General features: G+C 47.0%; 1 protein-coding gene across 2 annotated transcripts in view; it reads left to right on the plus strand.

Moving 5' to 3' along the window:
• The window catches only part of LOC146812969 (C-type lectin domain family 2 member B-like), a 75,782-nt gene that overhangs the window by 33,715 nt on the left and 29,858 nt on the right, over window positions 1–12,209 (plus strand). The gene's annotated exons all lie outside the window — the stretch shown is intronic.

Here is a 12,209-nt window from a genome sequence, read left to right on the forward strand (position 1 = left end):
CAGCTTCAAGTAAGGATTTCAATGCTTTTATAGTTGTCTTTTGAAGTACACCTTGCAATGGCCAGTGGAACTGCAGTTTAATAAAATATTTTCAGTGCTTTTGCCTTTGATTTGTGAGGGACACCTATTAACGACTAGTGGAGCTGCAGCTTGTGTAAAAAAAAAATGTCAATTCTTTTGCATTTGACTCTTGAGGGACACCTAGTGATGAGTAATCAAGAAAGAATATCAGTGCCTTTGCAATTGACTTTGTTGGACACCTAGTAACAACTAGTGGAACAGAAGCTTCAAGTAACCATTTTAATGCTTTTGCTTTTTAAGTAAGAATTTCAGTGCTTTTGCATTTGAATCCCGAGAGATGCCTAGTAATGACTAGTGGAACAGATGCTTCACAAAAGCATTTCAATGCTTTTGTATTTGACTTTGTAGGGACACTTAGGCCCCTAGTACGAGTCTGGCCGTTCACGGACAGCCAGACTCATGGGGGTGCGGTGGCCTCCTCACTGCCTTATTACGAGATGGGCCGTGGGACCACCACAGCCCCGCTGCAGCCGCCAGGGAACTGCCATTCCATGGTGGGGTTGTGGCGGTGTAGAGACATCCATATGCGTGGCGGTACTGTCGCAGTCCCACCAAGCATATTCGGAGTTTCCTCTCCACCTGGGTTTTCATGGCGGCTCCTCCATCATGAAAATCCTGGTGGAGAGGAAACCAAAGGAGCCCTACATTTCAGCCCATGCTGTGCAGGAACTATTTTTGGTGTTCCATTGTGGTGCCCGTTTTTAGAGGCACCGCTGTGGGAACACCGAAAAAAAGCCCCACAAATGGGAGGAACTCCTAATCTGGGGGGTGGCCTTCCCACGGGGTTGGCAGTGCGTCGGTGGGGCAGACCTGGCGCCAAACCACTAAACTCGTAATCAGGCCCTTAGTAATGACTAGTGGAAATTACTGCAAACAAAGCAAACACAAGGAGATGATGGACGGAGCGCTGAAACTTTTCAGACACTCCCCCCCCCTCCCCCCCCCCCCCTCCCCCCCTGTTCACAGATCAGGGTTGAATCAATCATCGTTCTTTAGCTCGCTTCACCACCCCGGTTCAGACCCAGCCATATGCAAATCAGTCTTGACCCTGTTCCTTATGGAATTACTGCTTCAAGTAAGAATTTATTGGCTTACGTATTTGACTCAAGAGCAGAGGTATTAAAACTTTTTGATGATAAGACCCCCTTGTCAAAATGTTTTGAGCATAAGGACGCCATCCTGATAAATTTCTAGAACCTGGTTCTACTCATCGACGACCATAAACGCCCCCAATTCCCACAGCGAATCATTTTTACGGTGGGAAAATAAGATTAAACGGTGTTTAGCAAACCAAAGGTCAGTGAGCATGTGTGCGTGGTCAAAGGTGTACCTAAAAACAAAGGGACTCCATTATGAGGAATTGTCATAGGACAGTGCTGCAATTCTTGCTGCGCTGCCCTACGCCAATGTGAAAGGACAGGAATGCACCATATTTATGAACTATGGTGCATTCCTGTCCTTATCCCTTGCGTTTGCGCACAAATCGCTGCCTAGCACAAGCATAGGCAGGATTGTTTATGTGCAGGATGGGGCACCTGCCTTCACAAAAAGAATCCCCAGAGGTGTTTTCCTCTTTCTATGTGAGCTGCAGAAAGAGGAAAACCTTTCTCTTCTTTACGCCTCCCGTAGTACATTATGAAACATCCATTAGTCAGTGCATTGCAGAGGTCTGTGTGTAACCGGAGAGCCACAGAATTAAATCTTGGTTGGTGCAGTGGAGAATAGTAACTTGTGTATTTTTAGTGCTACGAGGTCACAGCCTGTGACAGAAAGCACTGTGGATATGTAAGTCGTTATTTTACACTTGCATTGCATTCAACACAGTATAAGATAGACTGATTTAAAATGTTTAAATAGTTTTACGATAAAACGGTGCTTCCAAAATATAGATTTTAGTAAAACCAGGGTGTATTTAATGCAATTTTACTTTTACATAACTGTCCCTTCGATACCTCCTTAGGGGTACTAAGGGATATGTAAATACAGTTCCGAATAAAAACAAGCACTTCACAGCCCAGTTGTTAACTCTTTGCACTACCACTCAAAAAAGCCCAATCTTTATAATCACAAAGCAAGAGTGATTCACCGGGTCCCAAGCACCATTTCCACTTGCAGTTTAACGAATAGGGCATATTTGCATTTTTTTTTTCAGGCGACCTGGCACCCTGACACTAAAGCTTTTCACTGCACAGGAGACTCAGCTGAAGCATTTTAAAAATCGAAATTAGCCATCCCAGGACGGCTTATCTTTTGGAGACACATTCCCAGGGCTTTTTTTGTTTTAAATGGGAGGGGGTGCTAGGACCCCTCCCCGAGTCACATCGGACCCTAGGGACACCATCCCCTGGAGCCCCCTTTTTTTTTTTGTGGGTACACACAGCCCCCCTCCACGAGACACTTATAGCCCTGGGGACACCATACCCTGTGGCCTTTGTTTTTTTATTAAGGGAAGGGGGGTAGGAGCACACAACTGCCCTAAACTGAGCCACTAAGAGGCCAGTTGACCTCATCATCCAAGACCTTTTTTTTTTTTTATCAAGGGGTGGTCGGGCAAGGCCTCCCACCTTAGGCCATGAAGGGCCCCTGGGACCCCTGAGGCCAAATCTTATCTTTCAAGGAGAGAGGCGCATGGCCCTCCTGCCAGAGCCTGGGAAATGCACCAGGGACCCCATCCCATAGAGCGTTAATGTAAAATAAGGGGAGGGGGAACATGGACCCCTCTCCCCAAACCTTAATAGGCCACAGGGACCCCATCCCCAGGGCAACATTCGATCAATAAGTGGAGTAGGGCACGACCCCTCCTCTGTGAGCCTTCATAAGCCCCAGGGACACCAACCCACCCCAAGGCCGAATTCCATTAGGGGGGGGGCACGCAGCCCCCTTCCCCAACCCTTTATACTGTACAGGGCCTCATGTTGCATTGCCAGCACAACTGCTGGGTGGGTGCCCCGTTGCCCACCAGAAGCCTGCACCAAACAATACATTTTAGGGCACGGTGAGGCCCAGGGCACCCACGGCCATACCCAGGAACCTGCATGCACCCGTCCTGGGTGCTGTGGGAGCCAGCATTGTGCCCACCGGCTGATTTTTTTGGTTTACTTCTGTCAGACAGGAGCAGTGTGTTTCCCTGTCTGCACATGGGCAGGGAAACAAAAGTCTGCACTCACCCGGCGGGAGCATTTTTAAAGCTCCTGCCGTGTGAGATCAGATATGTCTTCCCTGACTCCTAACACATCGGTGCACTCAATAATTAGTGCCTGGGAAGCATAGATCGAGGTAGTTGGGGGACTTTTAATCACCCATGTCACTGGGGAAAGGAGGGAACAGATCAAAATGGTGACAGAATGAGAAGATTGACTATGCGAGTGGGAGGCAGCGAATGTGCGGCCACCAAGCCCCGATTAGAAACTCCAAGTGCTACTGCAAGGGATGAATATCAGACTTAATATGGAATGGGAGGCAAGGGCACAATACAGAGCTAAACATCATAGACTCTACGAGGTAGGGAACAAAGCAAGGAAATACTGGTGTGGCTCGCACACATTGAGGAGATATGGCACTTTATACCCTACGTAGAGGACGAGGAGGGGATCATGGTGGATACTGCGAGGTGATGGCTCAAGTCTTTGCAGCCTACCTAGAAAGGTAACACAGATCGAAGGCAGGGGCGGAGCAGCAGGAGTGTTAGGGTTTCATTGATGAGATGTCAAACCCTCACTTGATGAGGACAACAAACAAATGCTTGATTATGACATCATAATTGACAAGATTAGCACAGCGATACGACGGTTAAAAGGAGTGAAGGACCCCTGTCCCAACGCGATTCCGCCTGAAATTTTAAATGCTTGGGGAGTGGAACCTTTTAAGGGTATGTTCTGTGAGGCAAGGCAGGTAAACAACGTTTACCACAAATCTTTTTCCCCGCAGGGAATCACAACGCGGTCGTTACAACGACCGCGTTGTGATTCCGCATACCATTACTCCGCAAGTCGGAACAACGACTTGCGGAGGAGGGGGGGGGGGGGGAAGGTGTTGGATTTAAAATCCAACACCTTCCCTATTGTCCGCACAGACTGGAGTTGGAATAGTAAATTATACTATTCCAACATCCAGCGCCCCCCCTACGCAAGTCGTTGTTCCAACTTGCGGAGTAATGGTATGCGGAATCACAACGCGGTCGTTGTAACGACCGCGTTGTGATTCCCTGCGGGGAAAAAGACTGCTGGATAAGAAGGTACATTCGGCAAGGAGGGTAGGATTTCCACCGCAGAATCTCAGGCTGGTCACTATATGGATGTATGTCATTACATCGCATAGTAATACCACGCATGCCATTACAACGCGGGTATTACTACGCGATGTCAATGACACCACATTCCATTACATCGCAAACTATTACCACAAATTTGCCTTTACCATGCATGCCATTACAATGCAAAGGCATGCGTGGTAAAGCTATACTTGTGGTTAGTTTGTAAGGTAAGTGACTACCCTACACCTACACAACCCTCCCCCGCCCCCCACTCCTCTCCCTACAATTACACTACACTACCATACACGACCCCCCACACTACCCTAAAACACTACACTACACACGCGCACTACAAAACTACCCTAAACCCTAATGCATTACACTACTCAACACTACTACACTACCCTAAAACACTACACTACACAAATACTACAACACTACCCTAAACCCTAAAACACTACACAAATACTACAACACTACCCTAAATCCTAAAACGCTACACTACACAATCTCTACTACCCTAAACCCTAAATCATTACACTACTACACTAAACCATAAAACACTACCCTAACCCCTAAAATACTACACTACACTACATAAACATTACTACACTACCCTAAACCCTAATCGACTACATTAAACAAACACTACAAAACTACACTACACTACAAAAAAACACACTAAAACGTTATAAAAAAACCCACACAAACATTAAACACTACCCTAAACCCTACAAAAGTAACCCCCACCCCAAGCGCAAACCCCTTACCTCTCTCCTCTCCAGCGTCGCCGTCTCTTCTCCACAGGTTCCTGCTTCCTCCTTCCTGCTTGTTGCACGTCGTTGTGAAGAAACAGCCTCAGTTTCCTCACAATGACATGGAAAGCCGCCGCCATTACACATTACATCACATGTGTTGTAAAAGCGCATGCGATGTAATGGTATGCGTGGTTTTTACCACGCGTTGTAACATCGCATGCGTTGTAATGCATGCGATGTAATGACAACGCGTGGTAAAAACCTCGCTGTAATGGCTATTCCCCTCACTATAGTATTGATTTATAAAGAGAAAAAAATGATAGAGCAGTGTACCTCATATAGACCCATTACTTTGCTTAATCTAGAAGTGAAGATTCTTGGGAAGGTGCTGGCGAATCTCCTTATCAAGGTCATAGACTAGCTAACAGCCCCAGACCAGTCGAGCTTAATGCTTCTGTGGTCCACACAAAACAACCTTTGGCGGTTGTCCAGATATCTGGCAAAAACGTATAATTTGGGATAGCCTGCCGCCCTGTTAGCACTAGATGCCGAAAAGGCATCGGATTTGATAAAGTGCCATTACCTGCTGGCAATCTTGTAGAAGATTGGGTTTGAGCTGGGGTTTTAATCACGATTTCATTCCTCCATACTTGACCCCTGACTTGAGTTGAAGTCAATGGAGGGCTGTTGAGGGTGTTTGAGGATAGAAGGGGACGAGGCAGGGCTGCCCATCCTCTCCCCTGTTTGCATTGGTAGTTGAACCTTTGGCAAACTTGGTGAGAGTGGATGCCCAGATGTGTGGGATAAGGTGTGCCCAGGCTGGGAATATGTGATCTCCCTCTATGCCAGCGATCTCCTGCTCTCTATGGCAGACCTGATCCATTTCATACCTCAACATCATAGGAAGAGTGTTGATGCTAGTGATCATTTACAAGTTAAAATTATCATGAGCCAGAGGAGGGATGCTGAGATCAACTACATTGACACACATATGGCCCTCAAAGTTGTATAGCCATTTATAACCAAGCTGATCATTTTGACGAAGCACCTTGTTCACCAACCATGGAACCTGGGGTCTGTGACTGGCACTGGCAGATGGAGCTTCTGAACACTGGCCCTGCTGTGCATGGTTACAAAGCACTACCTGTACCGGCCTTTCCTTGTAGTAGAGGGTGTACGTCTCCAAAAATCAACCCCTTAAATTCAAGCTGCATCAACAGACCTGTATGTCCTCCAAGGAGATGGATAATGGGCAAGGGTATGGTGTGTTACACCTACATCCTCCGCATTTTCAAACATTGCTTATTTTACATCCAACATAGAGCATGTCTTGCCACATTTTTTGGCTATAAGCATTGTAAGTTACACGTGGCGCTATTACACAATTTAATAGTAGTAAATATATCCTCCTCTGGGAGATGTAAGGCTGACCAGGTATTGACCTTTGGATAGCAGTAGATGTCAGATGCCAGCAGTTTAAGACAATGAACCATCCTTTGAACTCTACTTTGACCTGCCACAGTGTATGCTGAATCCAAAAGGAACATAGCTCAGTGGATTATTGCACCTCCTAAGACTTTTACATGAAATTTGCAAGGTGAAATCCCACTCTTCCTGTGTCTGTTTTGTCTATTTTTATATTTTCATTGCTTCTGATTAACACAATGGGTCTAATTACAATGTTGGTCGGAAAGCCTCCGACTGCTGATCAGAGGCTTTCCGACAGACATTGTAGGTTTAAAGTCTGACCCAGTATTACAATGACTGCGACCAGAGTTTAAACCGGCCGAGGGATCTGACGCTGTTCCGTCAGACTCGAGGAGCCTATCGGCCAGTCGGAATGGCATCATAATCCCTTAAGGACGGCATTTCTGCTGTCTGGATTATGATGTTGGTTTCCGACAGCCTTTCCATGTCGGCCTTTCTGACATCGAAAGTCTATCGGAAAGCAACTTTCGGGGCCCCAAGCAGGGCCCCCTTGCTCCCTGGCCCTCCGTATGTGGCCTTGGGGGCACCCAAGGTGCCCCCCTGAAAATCCCTGTACTATGTGGCAGGCACTTTGCCACTTAGTTCTCAGTGCAGGCCTTTCCCCGAACTCCCATTTCTCAATGGGAGCTTGTGGGGCGGATGGGTTCCACCTGCTGCACTGGCTCCCCTAGAGAAATGGGAGTTTGACCTATGATAGGCTGGTTCCCTCACCGAATCGGTTGTTATTTTATATTGGTGGGTGAGGTTGCCGTGCCAAATTTATTGCTGTGTCGACATCTCAAACTAAATAGGGGGAGCATCTTAAAACTAACAGCAGAGATTTCAGCGTTAAAAAATGTAGTATCCTCAAACCTCCTAACAGTATAGTTCCTCGCAATGTAAGATCAAAAACATAAGGAATACACTTGCACAGCATGGTAATCAGAAGAAATAGTGCTGTGTTTTCTGGAATGCTCCAGTCAATTCGAAACACGGGGCATAAAACTTATTAAACCAATATCACCACAATATCTCTGGCCTTTTTTTTGTTAAAATCAAATGACAAACCTAAATATACTGCTGATAATAGCTCAGTATATCAAGTCCTACAGAGTGCCCAAGGAGAAAGCTTGATCCAAATAATAATGTCCAGTGATAACCCTGGGCGGGTAACTGCACTCCGTGGCGAACGCGGAGTAGGCTAAAGATTCCGCCTCCGTGGTGGAGCGGAGTTAGCCGCTCCCTCCTGCCTCCCAAAGTCTTTAAAAATGTAAAAAAAGCCACTTACCTGTTGTCTGCTGCCTCCCCTGCCTGGCTGCTCTCCGTCCTGCTCCTTGGTCCTCGCGTCCCCTTCTGTAATTAAAAAAACACTAAGTCGTACGTCTTACGTGCATGTACTGCCTAATTCTGCCTCACCATCGCAGGTACGCCTAGAATTAATCCTGACTAACAAAACTGTAGGGAGATTGTATTCAACGATAAAGTGCTGGTATAAAATAAAACAAAATTTGGCTCACAGCCCGCTCAATGAGGCTTTATGGGAAGAGGTCGAAAATTAAAAACTCAACATACAACCAGTATCTGTTTAATGCATTAGCATTAACCAACTCTGTTGAGCTCTGGAACAAGAACCTCCTTTTTGAAAGTTTTAAACGTACACTAAATAAAGTATCAAAACTTAATTCACTGCTACTTGATAAGCATACCTTTAGCCTTAGATCACATAGCTGGATGACAATTAAAAATTATAAAACCTTACAACCGGCAGCCTACCTACGCCTCACCTTTTTAACAAGAATAAAAAAACACCTGATGCCAATTCACTTTGGTAGGCTACCATCACTTGCCGACCAACCATCCTGGAAGTATAGCGGGTCCATAGTATGTAGACTTTGCGGTGGAACCAAAGAGGACTTCATCCATCTAATCTGCATTTGTCCACACATACAGAATATTTGAATAAAGCCTTTATGGCAAAAGGGACCAGAATATGTAGAGCAGCAACTATACAAACTTTGGGCCTGTAAGAATAGCAGCTGAATTGCAAACCGATAAAATATTTAAATTTACATGATCTCATGGTAAGATTAACACATCAGGAAACACTTTAAGACAGAAAGGTGAAGAACCACTCCAGAACAAAGAACGACAACAAAAGCAATCTGGATTATAAGAACATTTACTATATAAATGACCATAGTAGGAGATTTTGAATCATTTGTCAAAAATATAGAATGGCCCTTAGGCACAGGTCAACAGGCTATAATTCTCAGCCATCCTCCTATGTATTAAGCTTACTTGTATATTTTTTTATTCATCTTAGAAGATAGCTGGCTGTACTGTATTTTGCAATGATTTTAAAACTGTTTTATTCAGAGGTGGTATTAAATAGTCATTGTTTTACGTGTAACTGTGCTCAAATTGTTAAGGTTTTAATTAACTAAACAATAAAAAAACTATTTATTATTATTATTGCTGTGATAAATTATTAGATGAGATGTGCAGGTAGCATGGGACATTCAGGAGTCATTTTCCTGTAATATTTAGCTCTTGTGGAGACTGGTGCCAGGAGGGCAGTTGAGAGGATCCCGACTCTCAAGCTCTCAGGTGTCCTCATGTCATGCATGAGTAGCTCTTGCACTCTGGCAGTGAGGTGCTGAATGTATAGGGCATGATTATGAGTGGACCAGTAAATTGTGATCCCTGCGCAAACACCTATGGCCACAGGTGTGGCAATTATAAGTAGTGTGATCTCCACCACATCACTAAATACTGGCTGTGAAAACCCTTTTCTTCCCACCAACCATTACATATCTGCAGTTCAACTTGGTGGAATTTTAGAAGTGAAAGATGTCAGGGCATGCAGATTGTTTTAGTGGAACGTATCAAAGTTGGCATATTATGCTGCATTGCCACAGGAAATCTCCAAATAAGCTGATCATTCTCGCACCTGATAAATTATTAACACTTCGGTCAAGTGCACTTACCCAACCACACACGCACATCAACACTCCTACTATAGACAAACAGAGCAGTTGTTCTGATTTCAGAGTTTGTCCTTCGGTGCAAACAGCTGAGAGTATGTAAGGCATGGGTACTTGCAAAAATGTTCCCAGGGTCCAAAATGCTGTTCTGTGCTGTGACAGAGGGGTGGGCGCATTGATGCTAGAAGTGGCAGTCAGGCAGGGGGTGTTTGCCTGTAAGGTGGGTGTAGGGAAAGTGAACCATATACATCTAGTGGCTGAATTGCACAATGAGAAACCAGTACACTTAGGATTAACTAGGCCTGGGTGTGAATTTCGGCTCCATTTGCGAGTTTTACCCCACTCCATGCTCTGCGTAGTGTGCGGCGTTCTGATAAACTCCATTCCGCAAAGCGGATTTCTTTTCTCACTCACTAAGTTGATGAGCAAGGAAAATCTTACTCCAGACCTCCTCTTCGCGTGATTTCTCAAAGCGGGTGGTCATGGATGGCTGCTAACGCTCACGTTGAGAATCTTCCATTCGCGTTGAGGAAGCTGCTGCTCGAGTAGAACATCTACTCCAGCAGTAGAAAGAAGCTGCACTCTCTTGCGCTACGCAGGGTGCCGTTCACACTGATTTTCCAGCACGGGACAAACAGCCTGCACTAAAATTCAGCATTAACGGTGTGATCTAATGCACTCCGCCGCTTGCGGAACTCCGCGTAGCGCTGCAGATTTCTTTTGGTCACTTCGTAGAGTTAACTCTGCAAACACCACCCAGGCCTAGGATTAACCCCAGCTTCTTCACTTTACTAAATTGTGTGACCCTCGGCAATTATTACACTTGACAAACTTTTTCTTCATTATTTATCATATGCAAGACGACCTTGAAATATGACTGTAGGATGGGTGCTGTGCAAATCTTTTGCTGTATTTGACTTAATAAAGTATATTGTTCAATCAGTACATTTGTAGAGCGCACTACTTACCCGTGAGGGTCTCGAGGCATGCGGGGGTGCTGCTACTGTTAGAACAGCCAGGTCTTGAGGAGTCTCCTGAAGGCCAGCAGGTCCTGGGTCTGTCGTAGGCAGATGGAGAGGGTGTTCCAGGTTTTTGCGGCGAGGTGGGAGAACGATCTGCCGCCAGCGGTCACTTGGCAGATGCGGGGGATGGGGGCGAGGGCGAGGTCAGCGAAGATGGCAGTTCGGGGTGAAGGTGAGTCGTTCGTTGAGGTACGCTAGTCCGGTGTTGTGGAGAGCTTTGTGAGCGTGGGTGAGGAGCTTGAAGATGATCCTCTTGTTGACTGGGAGCCAGTGCAGGTCTTTCAGGTGTGATGTGATGTGGCGGGGAATGTCGAGGATGAGTCGTGCAGAGGTGTTCTGCATGCGTTGTAGTCGTTTCTGGAGTTTGGCTGAGGTTCCTGCGTAGAGAGTGTTGCCGTAGTCCAGTCTGCTGCTGGCGAGGGCCTGGGTGACTGTTCTTCTGGTACCAGTGGGGATCCATCTGTAGATCTTGCGGAGTATGCAGAGGGTGTTGAAGCAAGAGGAGGAGACAGCGTTCACTTGACAATGTGGAGTCCAGGATGACTCCCAGGTTGCGTGCGTGCGTGGTTAGTGGGCATCGGTGCAGCTCCCAGTGCGGCCGGCTACCATGAGTCGTCCCAGGCAGAGGGGGTGGATCCGATGATGAGGACCTCCGTCTTGTCCGAGTTCAGTTTCAGGTGGCGGTCCATCATCCATTCGGCGATGGCCTTCATTCCTTCGTGGAGGTTGGATTTGGCGGTGGTGGGAGGTCTTGGTGAGGGAGAGGATCAGCTGGGTGTCGTTGGGGTATGAGATGATGTTGAGGTTGTGTGATTGGGCGATGTTGGCGAGCGGTGCCAAGTAGATGTTGAAGAGTGTCGGGCTGAGGGACGATCCTTGGGGTGCGCCGCAGATGATCTTGGTGTCTTTAGAGCGGAATGGGGGGGAGGCGGACACTCTGGGTTCTGCTGGTGAGGAAGGAGGTGGTCCAGTCCAGAGCTTTGTCGCAGATACCTGCGTTGTGGTAGCGTGTGCGGAGGGTGTGGTGGCAGACAGTGTCGAAGGTGGCCGACAGGTCCAGGAGGCTGAGGGCTGCGGTTTCTCTGTTGTCCATCATGGTCCTGATGTTGTCGGTGGCTACGATGAAGGCTGTTTCGGTGCTGTGGTTGCTGTGGAATCCAGATTGGGACGGGTCCAGGATGTTGTTCTTTTCGAGGAAGGAGGTCCATTGCCTGTTGACAATCTTCTCGATGACTTTTGCCGGGAACGGGAGGAGGGAGATGGGCCGGAAGTTTTTGAGGTCCTTGGGGTCTGCTTTGGGGTTCTTGAGTAGGACGTTGATCTCGGCATGCTTCCAGCTCTCTGGGAAGGTGGTGGTCTCGAAGGAGCTGTTGATGATCTTGCGGAGATGGGGTGCGATGGTGGAGCTTGCCTAGTTGAAGATGTGTTGTGGGCATGGGTCGGATGGTGAACCGGAGTGGATGGTGTTCATGATTTTGATGGTGTCTTCGTTGTTGACGTGGGTCCAGGAAAGCAGGGGGTCGATGTGGCTGGGGGGCGGTGAGTCTAAGGTGTCTGTGTCTGTCGGGGGGGCCTGGTTGCTGAAGCTGTCATGGATGTCTGCAATCTTGCTGTGAAAGAAGGTGGCTAGGGAGTCGCAGAGGTC

This window comes from Triturus cristatus, chromosome 7, assembly GCF_964204655.1.
Source record: "Triturus cristatus chromosome 7, aTriCri1.1, whole genome shotgun sequence".
In the NCBI taxonomy this organism is placed as follows: Eukaryota; Metazoa; Chordata; class Amphibia; order Caudata; family Salamandridae; genus Triturus; species Triturus cristatus.